The 17,084-nt window shown below is 35.3% G+C and overlaps 1 protein-coding gene and 1 pseudogene across 1 annotated transcript in view; one reads left to right on the top strand and one right to left on the bottom strand.

Annotated features, from left to right (window-relative positions):
• The window catches only part of CPQ (carboxypeptidase Q), a 576,439-nt gene that overhangs the window by 93,546 nt on the left and 465,809 nt on the right, over positions 1-17,084 (bottom strand). The window lies entirely within an intron of this gene.
• Positions 16,167-16,283, top strand: LOC136401972 (U6 spliceosomal RNA; annotated as a pseudogene).

Below are 17,084 nucleotides of genomic sequence, written 5' to 3'. Positions count from 1 at the left end.
ACATTGCCAATTCTTAATCTGTTTTAGCCTGACAAACTCTACTAAATCTACACGGACCACTCCCTGAGACCCTGTTCCACCACCAAAGGTCCATAGGCTCCATGTGGGTGATGGCTTGCCTTGGCATACAGAGAGACTTTTGCTTAGTGGCCTGCCTCAGACCCACTATTGGTGATAAATCTGAATCTGTATTAATCAGTACACATTTGCCTTTGCCTGGTGACTCACTGAGAACCTGATTCATGCAACTTGCATGTCACTTGAGGCTTTTTCAGTGGCTATGCCTATCAGGTAGCTAGAAGTGGCAGCAGCCATCAAGGTGCCTTTGCTGATTTGACTGAGGCCCAGTATGGTGGCAGATAGCCTTGATAGAAAACTATTCCTCTCCCATGTGCATCCAGATCTAGCACAAGCAGCAACTAACCTTAGATTACTTTGTAATTCCTAACATGTAGTCCAGGGCAGTCATAGGCAGTCCCTGATATTGACCTGTTATGGAGTTCCTTTTAAGAGGCATCAGAGCTAACAACCCTATGACTGGTTTTAGACCACATTAGAGCATGACACAATTAGTTTTATAAGTAGCACAACCAAAAAATGGAGTCAGAAGGCACCAGACCCTACTGGGGTGAATTACACTTTGTGGGGTTAGCCCCTGCAAAGCAGCTCATACACTGTGATCATGATCAATTCTCACAGTCAACCCCACCCACAGAGAGGCCAACAGCAATTAAAACAACTATAGCAGGAGGGCTCACATAAGCTACACAAGGGAAACTAGGAGCATCCAGGTCAGGTGATGAGAGAGACTGTGCACTGATCCCCATGGGACACCCACTGCATCAGGCCATTCTACAAATGTTGGTAGACATAGTAGATCTACCTAATACACAGAAATATATAAACGGGGAAGAAAAAATGAACAGACAAGGAAACATATAATGAAGGCAAGCAATCTACCAGATACAGAGTTCAAAACAATAGCTATGAGGATGCCTAAGGAATAGAAATAAAGAAGGAATAAACTCACTGAGAACTTAAACAAAGAGATACTAAGCATAAAAGGGGCATAGAAAACATAAAAAATGGCAACTACAATATCTGAAATAAAAAATACACTGGAAAGAATCAAAAGCAGACTGTGTAAAGCAGATCAAATCAATGATTTGGAAGACAAGATAGAAGAAAATACCCAATAAGTATAGGAGAAAAAAAAACAAATTAAAAAATATAAGGATAGCTTAAGGGACTTCTGGAACAATATCAAGCATAACAAATCTACACAATATGAGTATTAGAAGGAGAAAAAAGAGCAAGGGTTTGGGAAACTTTCTGAAGAAATAAGGACAAAAACATTCCTATCCCAATAGAGAAAAAAGACACACAAGTCCAGGAAATGCAGAGTCCAGAACAACATGATTCCAAAAAGACCATATCAATACACATTATAATTAAAGACACAAATGTTAAAGTAAAAAAAAGAATCATAAAAGCAACAAGAGAAAAAAGTCACCTACAAAGCAGCTCCCATAAGATTGTTAGCTGATTTCTCAACAGAAACACTTCAGGCCACAAGAATTGGCATAAAATATTCAAAGTGATTAAAAGTAAGAACCTACAACCAAAATTATTCTACCTTGCAAAACTATCATTTAAAATAGAAGGAGACATAAAAAACTTCTCCAAAAGAAAAGCTAAAGAGTTCATCATTACCAAATTTGTATTTCAAGAAAAATTAAAGGAACTTCTTTAAAAAGAAGAAAGAAAAAAGAGAAACATAAATATGTATAATAAAATGGCAATAAATAATATCTATTAATAATCACTTTTAATGTAAATGGCTTAAATGCTCTCATCAAAAGACACAGGGTAGCTGAATGAATAAAAAACCAAAACTGATCTATAAAAAACACATTTAATATTGAAAGATGCAGAATAAAAGTAAAGGGGTGGAAAAAGATATTTCATTAAAAATAAAAATAAACAAAAAGCTAATGTATTAATACATAGACATTAAAACAAAGACTATATAGTAAGAGACAAAGAAAAACATTACAGAATGAGAAAACAATCAATCAAATAAGAGGATCTAACCCTGTATATAACCCTTGTAAATATTTATGCACCCAACATAGGGCCATCCAAATATTTAAACTAATATTGGAGACAATAAGGGAGAGATTGGTAGTAAAACAGTCACAGTAGGGAATTTTAACACCTCATTGTTATTATATAATAGAAAGATCTTCCCAACAGAGAATCAACAAAGAAACAGTGGCCTTAAATGACACACTAGTTCAGATGGATTTAATTGATATTTTTAGAGCATTTCACCCCAAAGTAGAAGAATGTACATTCTTCCCAGCGCATGTAGAACATTTTCTAGGATAGATCATTTGCCAGGCCACAAAACAAGTCCCACTAAATTTAAGAAGATTGAAATCATATCAACCACAATGGTATTAAAGTAGAAATCAATTCCAAAAATAAAAATATAAAAAACACACAACTCAAAAATCTATGAGACACAGCAAAAGCAGTTCTAAGAGGAAAATTCATAGCAATACAGGCCCATCTTAAGAAACAAGAAAACATTCAAATAAACATGTAGTCTTACAACTAAAACAAAAGTAAAAATCCAAAAACTAAAAAAATAACAACAAAGCCCAAAGTGAGTAGAAGGAAGAAAACAAAGATTAAAGCAGGAATAAAAGAAAGTCTAAAAAAAACAATACAAAGATCAATAAAACCAAGAGCTGGTTCTTTGAAAATATAAACTAGATTAATAAACTTTTAACAAGACTCATCAAGAAAAAAAGAGGGAGGACCCAAATAAATAAAATTAGACATAACAGAGGAGAATAAACAACTGATACCACAGAAATACAAATGATTAATATATTATGAATAATTCTGTTAACAAATTGGACAATTGGAAAAAATGGATAAATTTCTAGAAACATATAATCTTCCAAAACTAAATGAAGTAGAAAGAGAATAGACTAAATCTGAACAGATAGATAACAACCAATGAAATCACAGCTGTAATAAAAAAAATCTGACAAACAAAAGGCTGGGACCAGATCGCTTCACAGACAAATTTTATCAAACGTTCAAAAAATTCACATCTATCCTCTCAAACTCTTCCACAACGTTCAAGAGGAGGGAATACTCTCAAGCTCATTTTTTAAGACCAAGATTATCTTGATAATTCAGATAAAGACACAAAAATAAAATTATAGACCAATATCCTTGATGAACATAGATGCAAAATCTCTTAACAAAATATTACCAAACTGAACTCAGCAATACATTAAAAAGATCATATATCATGATCGATTGAAATTTATTTCTGGATGCCAGGTTGGTTCAATATCTGCAAATCAATTAATGTGATACACTACAAAAACAAAATGAAGAATAAAAATCTTACGATTCTATCCATAGATGCAGAAAAGCATTTGGTAAAATCTAGCATCTATTTTTGATAATAACATTCAGAAAACTAAGAATAGAGGAAACATAATTCAACCTAATAATAATATCAGAAAAATGCAGCTACTATCAATGGGGGAAACTAAAAGAATTTTTCTTAAGATTAGGAACAAGACAGGGAAGTCCATTTTCACTCTTATTCAACATAGTAAATTCAGTAAAGTAGTAGAATACAAAATAAATATTTAGAAATTGGTTGCATTTTTATACACTAGTATGAACTATTAGAAAGAGAAACTAAGAAAACAATCCCATTTACAACTACATAAAAAAAAAACAAAAAAAAACAACATAGGAATAAATTTAACCAAGTAGGTAAAATACTTGTATTTTGAAGAAAGAAATTGAAGAAGATACAAATAAATATATGCATATACCATGTTTATGGCTAGGAATAATTAACATCTTTGAAATGTTTGTATGACCCAAAGCAATCTATAGATTCAATGCAATCAATAATTTTGAGAATGAAGAACAAAATGGAAAGAATCACACTCCCTTATAGCAAAATATACTACAAAGCAATAGTAATCAAAATAACATGGTATAGTAACCAAAACAGCATGTTAATGACATTAAAAAAAGACACATAGGTCAATGGAACAGAATACAGAGCCCAGGAATAAACCCATGTCTGAATAGTCAATTAATCTATGACAAAGGAGGCAAGGACATGCAATTGGGTAAAGACAGTTTATTCAATAAATGCTGGGAAATTTGGAAAGACACGTGACAAAAAAATAAAACTAGACCACCTTCTTACAGCATATACAAAAATAAACTCAAAATAGATTCAAGACTTAATTGTAAGACTCAACACTATAAAAATATTAGAAAAAAACTTAGTTAGTAAAATCTTAGACATTTCTCTTAGCAGTATTTTTTTCTGACATAGCTCCTCAGGCAAGGAAAACAAAACAAAACAAAATAAATAAATGAGACTACATTAAACTAAAAAGTTTTTGCAAAGCAGAGGATACCATCAACAAAAGAAAAAGACAGCCTATTTAATGGGAAAACATGTTCACCAATGATATATTTAATAAGGGAGTTAATATTCAAAATCTACTAAAAATTCACACTGTTCAATACTAAAAATACTCTAAGCAATCCAATTAAAAAGTGCTCAAAGGACCTGAATAGACACTTCTCTGAAGAGGACAAACAGATGGCAAATAAACACATGAAAAGATGCTCAACATTACTAACCACCAGAGAAATGCAAATTAAAACTACGAGTTGCCACCTCACATTTTTCAGAATGTTTTTGTCAATAAATCAACAAACAACAAGTGTTGACAAGGATGTGGAGAACAGGAAACCCTTATGCACTGCTGGCAGGATTGCAGATTGGTGAAACCACTATGGAAAACAGTATGGAGTTTCCTCAAAAAATTAAAATTAGAACTGCATTATGACCCAGCAATTCCACTTCTGGATATATATTTGAAAAAACCAAAGCACTAATTGGAAAGGACATATGTGCCCCTATGTTCATTGCAATGTTATTTACAATAGCCATGATATGGAGGCAACCCAAGTGCTCATTAACAGATGAGGGGATAAAAAAGCTGTGGTATATGTACATAATGAAATATTACTCAGCCATAAAAAAAAACACAATAAAATCTTACCATTTGAGTCAGCATTTTTGGACCTAGAGGGTGTTATGTTAAGTGAAATAAGTCAGACAGAGTAAGACAAATGATCTCACTTGTATGTGGAATCTAAAAAGCAAAAAAAATAAATAAAAAAGGAAATAAATAAAAGAAATAAAGAAACAGACTCATACACACAGAGAACAGAATGATGGTTGCCAGAAGAAAGTGGAGTTTGGAGGCAGGATGAAAAGGTGAAAGGTTTGTGAAGTAAAAATTGGTAGTTGCAAAATAGTCATATGAATGTGAAATGCAGATTAATGAATATAGTCATTAACGCTGTAATAACTATTTGGTGCTAGGTGGATACTTGAAATATTGAGAGGATCACCTTGTAAAGTTTATGATTGTCTAACCACATTGGGTATACCTAAAACTATTATATTAATATTTTATTTAAACTGTAATTGAAAATTAAAATTTAGAAAAAGGAAGACATGAGCTGGCCACATTGATCCCAAGGAATAAAAGTAATCCATTCAAAAGACAAAACAAGCCCTGGCCGGTTGGTTCAGTGGTAGAGCGTCGGCCTGGCGTGCAGAAGTTCTGGGTTCGATTCCCGGCCAGGGCACACAGGAGAGGCGCCCATCTGCTTCTCCACCCCTCCCCCTCTCCTTCCTCTCTGTCTCTCTCTTCCCCTCCCGCAGCGAGGCTCCATTGGAGCAAAAGATGGCCCGGGCGCTGGGGATGGCTCCTTGGCCTCTGCCCCAGGCGCTACAGTGGCTCTGGTCGTCACAGAGCGACACCCCGGAGGGGCAGAGCATCGCCCCCTGGTGGGCAGAGCGTCACCCCCTGGTGAGCATGCCGGGTGGATCCCGGTCAGGCGCATGCGGGAGTCTGTCTGTCTCTCGCCGTTTCCAGCTTCAGAAAAATACAAAAAAGAAAGACAAAACAAAACAAAATAAAAATGCAATAAAAAAAATCAATGGGGAAAAATCCTTGGAAACAGTTGGAAACTGGCCACATATTGGATATGATATTAAGAAATTCTTTTAATATATTTTTAGGAGAAATAGTATTATAGTTACTATAAAAATGAGTCCTTTTCTTTTAGATATATAAATTAAAATATTTACAAATGAAGTGATATGATGTTGGACATTTACTTTAAAATAATCTGGGTATAGAGGAGTTAGTGGGATATGAATGAAAAAAGACTTCCTATGAATATAAATTATCTAAGTGATGAGTAAATAAATGAGAGTTCATTAGACTATTCTCTCTACTTTTGTTTATGTTTAACATTTTCTGTAATAATTTTTAAAACCATACTCTAAAGTCATCTAATATAAAATAGGCTGTATTGAATTTTACATTCTCTAATTACTTAATGTTGGTTTGGATAAAGTTCATATGGCTGACAGGAGGAAACTTTTGAAATCCTAACTGATTTTAAGCAATTTTTAGACTTTTTTCTTAGAAATTTCAAAAGCAGCTTTTAGTTTTTCATAATGAAGTCTTTCCTCTTGTTTTCATCATTAATAAGTAAACCAAATTATAGCCTTAGATTGGGAGCTCCTTGGAAAAAGAGGCCATATTTTATTTTTGTATCCTCTATAATTTATATATAATATAGTTCAATGAAATATTACATAAAGAGTCAAAGAATCTGTAAGTGAAACTGATGGAAAGCCAAATGCATAGGAGGGGAATCCTAGAAGAACTAATCTTTAAACCTTAACTGGAGCAGCTAGAGAAGTGAAACTTCTAGGTTTCATTATTAGAAGGCATGGGAAAGAGTAGACAGAAATTAAGTTATACTGCTTTCTGAGTCCTTATAGTGCAGAAAATAAAGCAATGATTTAGTGTTAGCCTCTAATTTTCTAAAGTAATTATTTCAACCCTGTGCTACTTCCTCAAGCTCCCTTTTCTTTCCAGGTCCTCTCACTTTAAGCCTTCTCTTTGAGTGTGATGGGGGTATGCCCTGGCATTAGCTTTATGGACTCCATTCTAAAAACAATACTCTCATCAAGTTATTTTTCTGCTAAAGATTTCTGGTGACTTTGCATCAACTACAATAGTTTTTCACCTGAAATTTATGGCTGTTCTTCAACTGACCCAGAGAAAGTCAACTGTTTTTCCCACCCATTGCTCTCCAAGTTGAGTCTTCGGCACCGTGAAGTTATTCTCCTAACTATCCCCAGTGGGGACACCTGCCTTTGTTCATATTATTTCTGTCATTATGGATGCCCTTCTCTACCACATCCCTCTATTCTGATACTACATATCTTTGAATATCCAGTTTGTCTATTCTATGAGCTCCTGTAATTATTCTTCATGTATTATTTATTTTGACATTGTACCAAAAGCTTCCTTTTTACCATTACTTAACTTTTCTTGTGTTTATCTTCAAATAAATACTTATAATCAGCAAACATTTATTGGGTACTTATTGGGTACCAGGTAATAATGAGACTGTGGGCATATAAACATGAATAAAGTTCTCTCTTGGTCCCCAATCCAGTTTAAGGAGATAAAATACCAAGTATTTAAAGTGAGAGTATGAGCTCTAAAATCATAGTGTAAGGCAACAATAGAAGAGATTTCATAAGGCAGAGCATGGCTAACTATGCAATGGTAAAAACAATGCCCTTATCTTCAAGGCTGCAGTCATACTAAAGAGCTTTCACCAGGTGTGGTTTGGTGAAGATAACTAATGGCTTCTGTCAAGCTGAAGCAAGTCTAATGTAAGGCAGAAAAGCAGAAAAAGATTATTAGCTATTCTGATGAGCATTTTCCCATAGTGTGGCATTGCTGTGGATATTATACATAACTCTCTAGCATACAGCAATCCAGGAATATTAAAGCAAGACCTGTGACTCATCTAAGGTAAAGAATTAAGAGGCAGCCACCCGTTATAATGTTATAATTCCCTGCATAGCCATTATCATGCTAATATATTTTTCTCCTTTTTTTTTTTTTGTTTTTTTTTGGGGGGGGATTTTTTTTGTTTTGTTTTGTTTAAAGAGACAAAGAAAAGGGGGGAGGGGAGGAGGGGAGAGAGAACGAGGCGTCAACTTGTCATTCCACATAGTTGTGAACTCATGGGTTGCTTCCTATATGTGCCCTAACATGGAACCCACAACTTTGGTGTTTTGGGACAATACTCCAACCAACTGAGCAAATTTGCCAGGGCCTCTCCATTCTAGATTTATTTGTTATATTCTGTCTCCTCTCACTGACCTCTCCCCCTACGGCATTACAGTTTGAATTCCACAAGAGTAGAGGCATGGTATGTTTTTTTTTTCATATCCTATTTTCAGTGTCTAGAGTGCCTTGTTTATAGTAAGCACTCAAGCCATGCTTGTTAGTTGAATAAAACTGTCTGCCTATTTAAATGAAGGCTACAGGAAAAAACTGAGTGTGCTCTTTTCATGTTCAGGCTGGGTTGAGTCTGCCCACCATGCAGCATCGATCTCTCCAAACATCACTGCACAGAGTGTTTTCACCATAAAAGAGGCATCTTTTAATCAGTGACAATGAGGACATAGAACTACTGGGCGCACTATTCCATCTTTGGATTGAAAACTATCAGAGTCCTGGATCCAGAGGCTGAACCTCTAATTTACTCTGTATCATTCCTACTTATGTCCTAATCTTTCCATTTTGGAACATTTTAGAAGAAAGACCTTCAAAAATGTAGAAATAAAAGTTTTAATTTAGTTCTGCTTAATGCCACATAAGGTATGGGACAAAAATAAGCAAGAGGGAAAATATGTAAAAATATGAGTAATCTGCATATTTGGTACTTTGATATGGAATCTAAACTATTATAGAAAAGATGAAAAAAGTTAAAATGTGATTTTTAAAAACAATTCAATATGTAACAAAAGAAAGCAACTCAATGAAACAATTATTACTAAAGTAAACAGGCATTACTGTTTACAAACATCTCTTACATTAGCTTACTCTTCCTACACACCTAGACCCTACTTATTCAGCATTTGACTCATGGACATTTTGTCAAGGGCCAGGCCCTTCTTCTCAGGCACTGGGAATTCTGAGGGATTCACAATCAATCACAATTATAAGAAAACACTAAGGGCCATGAGGAGGGATGAGCACAGGGTATCATGGGCATACTCAAGGGACACAACCCAGACTGCTGGACATCAAGGAAGATTTGTGAGAGGAGATTAAGAAATTGAATCATGGATGAGTAGAAATTAGCTGGTGAAGAAGACAGAATAAAGTAGGTCCAATAGCAAGGAAGTGTGATAACAGAGCAATGTGCCAGGAATTTTAATTGGACTTGTATGAATGAGAGATGGAGGAGCCATGAGAGAGGAGGCTGCACATTAGCCAGAAAGTAAAAAAAGAAGAGGCTTGAATTCCATGCTAAGTAAAGGCATGGCACTTGGGAAACAATGGGGAAACACTGAAGGATTTTAAACAAGGAGGAGAGATGATTAAATATTGCAGTTATTCTTAGATGCTTATGAAGTAGAAATCCTCATCTTCTTCCTAAAGAATCCCAGTTTTTCTCATACATCAGGTGGCTACATTTTTCTTTCTTCCTTTTTTGTGACAGTGACAGAGAGAAGAACAGATAGGGACAGACAGGAGGGAGAGAGATGAGAAACATCAATTCTTTGTTGCGGCACCTTACTTGTTCATTGACTGCTTTCTCATATGTGCCTTGACCAGAGGACTACAGCAGAGTGAGTGACCCCTTGCTCAAGCCTACAACCTTGGACTTCAAGCCAGTGACCTTTGGGTTCATGCCAGCGACCATGGGGTCATGTTTATGATCTCATGCTCAAGCCAGCAACACTGTGCTCAAGCTGGTGAGCCCATGCTCAAGCCGGTGACCTCAGGATTTCGAACCTGGGTCTCTGAGTCCCAGTCCAATGCTCTATCCACTGCGCCACCGCCTGGCCAGGCAGGAGAATACATTTTTCAATGAAGCTGAACCCCACCATTATCCCAGAAGATAAAATTTGACCAATAGAAGCCAATCTTGGTAATTCTACTCCATTAGCACTGCCTGATTTAGCCAAGGACATGTGTCACAATTTTGGACTATGAGACTAAGGAGAAATCTTCTTTGAGGTGTCTGGAAGAGATTTCTTCAGTCTTAAAGAGACATAGCCATTGTGGACATTCTTTTTTCTGTTATTGCACAGTGTATGAGAATTTGCTGCTTAGAACCACTGCAGCCATTGTGAAACAATGAACAAGTCTAAAACAGAAGTCAACATGCTGAGTATGGTAAAGTTGAAAGATGTAAAGAACCCAGGGCCTTGATATTGTTGATGACTAAATTAAACATTGTACAACTATCAACTTTAGAGTTCTTTTGAAAAACAAAACCCCTTGCTGCCATTCTGAATTGGACCTAATGTTTTATTTTGTATTCCAAAGCATCCCAATTGATAAACTGATTTTCTATTCAGAAAGTTTGCTATAGCAACAGTGAGCCAATTAGGTGGAAGGGAACTAAAAATGCAGGTCAGAATATTAGTAGGAGGATGCTTCAAGAATCAGTGATAAGAAGACAAGGTCTGTGGGTGGGGAGGGGAAAATAGGTTTAAGAAATAGAAGGAATTTGGAGTGAACACGACTTGTTGGCCAACTGGTTGTAGGTAAGTCATAAATGATTAAGCAGTTTCTAGATGGTGGTGTCAATTAATAAGATAGGGGGCAGAAGAGGAGGAACACATGTGGACACTTGGTGGAAATGATGCCATATAGGTTATAATACCCATTCTGCTAATGAAATAACCAAGTCTCATTTACTAGATTGTATAGCTATGAGGCTATGGATCTTGTCTATCTCTTACTACTGATTCCCCTTTGTCATTTAGTAGATGATTAGTAAGGATGCTTAAAGATAAATGAGTGAAGTTAGAAAAATTAAGATAGCACATGCAATTCTAAGTTGTGAAGTCAGCCTCAGCAGGCAGTGGCACAGTGGATAGAGTGTCAGACTGGGACATAGAGGACCCACATTTGGAACCCTGAGGTTGCTGGCTTGAGTGTGGACTCATGCGGCTTCAGTGTGAGGTCACTGACTTGAGCATGGGATCAAAGATATGATCCCATGGTCACTGGCTTGAGCTCAAAGGTCACTGGCTTGAAGCCGAAGGTCACTGGTTTGAGCCCAAGGTCACTGGTTTGAGCAAGGGGTCACTCACTCTGCTGTAACCTCCCAGTCAAAACACATATGAGAAAGCAATCAGTGGACAACTGAGGTGCTGCAACAAAAAAATTGATGCTTCTCATCTCTCTCCCTTCCTGTCTGTCTGTCCCTATCTGTCCCTCTGTCTCTTTCTCTTTGTCTCTGTCACACATACACACAAAAGAAGTTGTGAAGTCAGAAAACACACTTGAGGTTTCTAATTCTTTCTAGCATACTGTCTACCACATGTCAACAATATCAGAAAAAGGTTGACTCTAAGAAGCACAGAAGAAAACTATTATATGTCAATTTGGAATAAGGGTGGACTCACTCTCTTAGGTCACATAAAGAGTCTCTAATTTCTTTCCATTAATGTATATCTATAAAGAAAATGTTCAAGAAAGGTGTATTTAAGGACATCTGAGAACCATGAATTTTATCTCATTACTGACATAATCTAATGAAATATACTCTTCTCATTCTAACCTGGAGCTCATAAATGGGGAATGATGCAAAAATATAAGATTTAAAGCCTCTTCACTAGGTAAGTGAATAGAAGCTAACCTACTAATTTCAGAAAAATGTTAGTGTGAAATTCAAGGGTCAGATTGTGGACTTTTGAAGTGTTTTAGAAATTTAGAAAAGAAACAGAGCTCCAGGAGTTATTAGAGAAGAATTCCTGGACACTGATAAATAGTGAGACTTAAAAAGCTTCTAGGACTTAGAGGGGAAGAATATGAAGGAGTATAAAAGGAGGTTAAAATGGGAGAAGGCTGGAGTATAAAGATATCTGGAACAGACAGTTTATATGAAAAATGCATCTAAGATATTTATTTTAAAATTTTATCCCACAAAGCCTTATACATATGTCAATTATGAACATCATCTAGATTAAAAACATAGTATTTCCTCTCCAAAGATGATCTTTTCATAAATTGATCTATATATTTGGCTTCAATAATTAATAAAAATCATGTTGAATTTTAATTTTATCTGTGTTTATAATTAGCATTTTGATATCGAGTACATGAGGAACATTAAAAAAATTAGAGCCTAGCTATTAGACTATAGAAATTTGAAATGACAGGCCCTGGTCAGTGAAAGAGCATCCACCCAGCATGTAGAAGTACTGAGTTCGATTTCTGGTCAGGCACACAGTAGAAGTTACCATCTGCTTCTCCACCCGTTCCCCCTTTCTCTCTCTCTCTCTCTCTCTCTTTCTTGCTCTCTCCCACCCCCTCTCCTACAGTCATGACTCGAATGGTTTGAGCAAAGTTGGCCCTGGCCTTTGAGGATGGCTCCATAACCTGGCCTCAGGTGCAAAAATAGCTTGGTTGCCATGGAGCAGCTATCCCAGAAGGGCAGAGCGTCCCCTGGTAAGGGGCTTGTGGGGTGGATCTGAGTCGAGGCAAATGCGAGAAAGTCTGTTTCTCTGCCTCCCATCCTCTCAATTAATTTAAAAAAGGAAGAAATTTGATAGGCCAAGCACAAGGTAGAGTCTCAATAAATATTTATTGACTCAATGGGAAAAGGGAAAAAAAGAAGAAAAAAAGAATGAAGTTTGAAAATATTATTTCTAATTAATTTTTCAAATGTTAGGTAAGCAATTATTTATATTGTAACTTAAATTAGTATTTTGAATCCTATCTTTAGATTTAATTCATTATAATTTTCCATATTTTTAAGAATATAGGGTATACAATTGGTATATTTTTATTTTCTTTCTTCAGATTAAGTATGGTTCTTTATCTTTTCCTAAAGTTTCTGAACTTTTCAATAGGGAACAAGAATTATAACATAAGTGTTTCTATTATTTTTTTCAGGAATGGCCCAAACTTAAAATATCAAAAAATATCTCAAGAGTGATGATTGAAAACATCAATAATTTGATTTCATCTTACAATACTCTAAAGAAAATAAAAATAAATTTCAGGAAATACTAGTTGCAGTCTAAATGAACCACCGACTTTATATAAACCTTCCTGATTGACAGAGGCAGAGAGGGGAGTGGAACAAAGAATGTGAGAAGAAGTAAGTAGTTATTTACAATAACAAACTCCTTTCCCCAGGGTAAGTTATTCTGGAGCAGGAATGAACTAAAATCCTTTGCATAAGCAAGAACAAAGTAAGATAAACATTTCAGACACTGTCATAGTTTTGGAAGACTATCTCAGCATTACAGACTACCCTGTGTTGTATATTGTGGGAAAAGGGCCACCAGCCTTGCAACCAAAGTGGCCTGTTCTCAGTGACATCTGTATTTAAGAGCAAGATAGCCTTGAGCAAGTCATTTAGTTTCTGAGTCTGTTTCTATCTGAAAAATAGGGATAACCATAATTATCTCTTAGAATGGTTGTACAGATATAAAAGACAGTGTCTGCAAAAGCCAGAGAGTCTGATAAACAGTAGGAGCTCAAGAAATTGAAATTTGTATTCTTAAGCAACCATGATAGGCCTCAAATTCTCTACTCCACTGTGGAAAGAGAGAAAGGCCTCTTTACCTTTGTGAATAGGATCAAACCAACTTATTAATTCCAAACAGATATTCTATTCTGATGGAATATCTACACATAAAGAATAAAGCTAGAGCTAATTCTCAATTATCTAGTACAACAAAAGCAAGACATACAGTAGTCCCCCTTTATACGAGATTTCACTTTCCATGGTTTTGGTTACTGGTGGTCAACTGTGGTCTGAAAATATTAAATAAAAAATTCCAAAAATAAACAATTCATAAGTTTTAAATTGTGTTCAGTTCTGAGTAGCATGGTGAAATGATCTCTTAGAACAGTTGTACAGATAAATCAGTGTCTGCAAAAACCTGAGTATTTGATAAAAGTCTGAGTGTCTGCAAAAGTCGGAGTGGCTGAGACATGAATTATCCCTTTATCCAGTATATCCACAGTGTATATGCCACCTGCCTTTTAGTTATTTAGTATCACCTTAATTATTAGAGCAGGTATCAGATAGAGATAAAAAGACAGAAAGAGAATATTTTATGAACTTGACCCCCCAAAGACAAGTAAAGTAAAAGCAATAATAAATGAATGGGACTATATCAGAATAAAAACTCTCTCTGCAGCAAAAGAAACTGACAACAAAACAAAAAATCAGCTAACCAAATGGGAGATGATATTCACAAACAACAGCTCTGATAAGGGGTTAATATCCAAAATATATAAAGAACTTACAAAGCTCAACAACAAACAAGCAAACAATCCAATTAAAAAATGGGGAAAAGACCTGAACAGACACTTCTCCCAGGAAGACATACAAATGGTCAACAGACATATGAAAAGATGCTCATCTTCACTAGCTATTAGAGAAATGCAAATAAAAACCATGAGATACCACCTCACACCTGTTAGATTGGCTATTATTAACAAGACAGGTAATAACAAGTGTTGGAGAAAAAGGAATCCTCATTCACTACTGGTGGGATTGTAAACTGGTATAGCCATTTTGAAAGACAGTATGGTGTTACCTCAAAAATTAAGAATAAAATTACCATATGATCCAGCAATCTCTCTATTGGGTATCTACCCAAAAGAACTTGAAAACATTGGCACGCAAAGAGACATGCACTCCCATGTTCATTGCAGCATTATTCACAGTAGCCAAGACATAGAAACAACCAATTGTCCCTTGGTATAAAGAAGATGTATTACATATATATATAATACTCAGCCATAAGAAATGATGAAATACAGTATTGTTGTTTATAACAATGGACCTTGAGATGGACCTTGAGAACATTAAAGTAAGTGAAATAAATAAATCAGAAAAAGCTAAAACCTATATGATTTTACACATAGGTAGGAAATAAAATTAAGACTCATAGACATAGATAAAAGTGAAGTGTTTACCCAAGGTAAGGGGCAGAGGGAAAAGAGTAAAGAAGTACAAAATATGACGATGGAAAATGATTTAATTTTGGGTGATGGGCACACAATGCAATCATGAATTCAAATGCTATAGAACTATTCATCTGAGATCTATGTATTCTTATTGGTCAATGTCACCTTATTAAATTTAATTTAAAAATTAAAAAAATTAAAAATACATATATTTAAACTTAAAACAGAGAGACCATGTTCACATAATTTTTATTAAAGTATATTGTTATAATTATTTTATTTTAGTATTGGTCATTGTTGTTAATCTCTTACTGTGCTTAAATTATAAGTTAAACTAAATCATAGGTATGTTTGTCTCAGAAATTATATAGTATATATGTAGTATTATCTGCATTTCAGGAATTTACCGGGGGTCTTGTAAGGTATCCCTAGTGGATAAGGGGGAACCCTGGCACCTGGGAGGAGAGACTACAGGTTGTTTTGTTCTAATTCTGTCTTTTGTTTAAGCTTCTCACCTCTCCTCTAACCAACCCCCCCGTTTCCAGTCTAGTTCATCCACAATCTATCAGTCTTTTTCTCACTTCTACCATCCAGCAAATTTATTTAGTTTTTCTCAAATTTTAAGAAGATTTCTACTTAAAAATTTAAAGATGGGGGAAAATATATTATTCAAATAAATCATTTTATATGACTTAAAGAGCAAACTTTTTCCTTCTAGACCCTCACCATAATTAAAAACAATATATACGTAGAGAGCCTCAGACCTGTCCACATTATACACAGTATTGTAAATGGAAGTGTTGTTCTAAGATATTTCAAAATATGATTAAGACATATAAAACATTGGAGAGAACTTGGGTCCTTGCGTTAGAATAAAAGATAGCTCCTTTTATCTTTAGTTATGAAAGATTTTATGAACCTTAAAATCTAAAATATGCTTTAAGAATCTACAATATATCAAAAACAGGTTTTTTAAAAATCTGAACTCAACGTAGTATGCTATTGTTGAAATCTGCTTTTCAAAATGAAAACAAAGTGCTCACTTCGGCAGCACATATACTAAAATTGGAACGATACAGAGAAGATTAGCATGGCCCCTGCACAAACTGAAAATAAAGATAGAGTGAGGTAGAACTAGAGAGACACTTTTATTTATTTTAACCTGTGAAATGTTTTGTAGACACAGAAATACTTCTGGAAATAGTAATATTAAAACTATTCAAAGTTGGGTCAGACATTAGTGCTAGGTATTAGGAATTTTCATTTCTCTATTACCATTGATCAAAGAGATGGACACTAAAACAGTAATATAAGAAAGGAAACTTTCACTCCACTTCCTAGGAGGGGACAGTGGACTTGTCAAACTTTTTTCCCTTTCTCCAGCCAATCAGAACACCACACCCTTCAAGGGAAGTAACCTGGCCAACAGGAAGGGGTATCCATCACGTCATCTCTGCTGGAGGAAAGGGGCACAGGTCCTGCTGCCCTCTGACCTACCCCTGCTCCTGTATCTATTACTCTGGCCATAGGAATAATAAGTAAGGGCTCCATCTCTGCCAGACCATGTAACAAGGACACTTTGGAGACATGTCTTGCATCAGAGGAAGCATGTGGAGAGTAACTTGGAAGGATCAAGTTTATTTTGTACTGATTAATTTTTAATGAATGCATTATTAATCTTTGCAGATGAGAAATAATCATTAAATTCAATTAAACTGATAAAAAATACTATTCAAAAGCTGAAATCAACTTGCATAATACAAAGACAAAATAATTTGCAAATGTATCTCTTAGCAATGTTTATGATTATATATATAATGGTGTTAAGGGAACAACCTCAGGTCACAGATGCTTAATATTATCAATGACCCTCTTCCATGGCCAGTCTAGGGAACATTTGGAAAGTAGTGTTAAGTTTATCTTCTTTAAGACTGTTTCACTTTCTAGTCCTAT

This window comes from Saccopteryx leptura, chromosome 3 (genome assembly GCF_036850995.1).
Source record: "Saccopteryx leptura isolate mSacLep1 chromosome 3, mSacLep1_pri_phased_curated, whole genome shotgun sequence".
NCBI classification, from domain to species: domain Eukaryota; kingdom Metazoa; phylum Chordata; class Mammalia; order Chiroptera; family Emballonuridae; genus Saccopteryx; species Saccopteryx leptura.
This window is presented reverse-complemented; position numbering and strand designations above follow the sequence as displayed.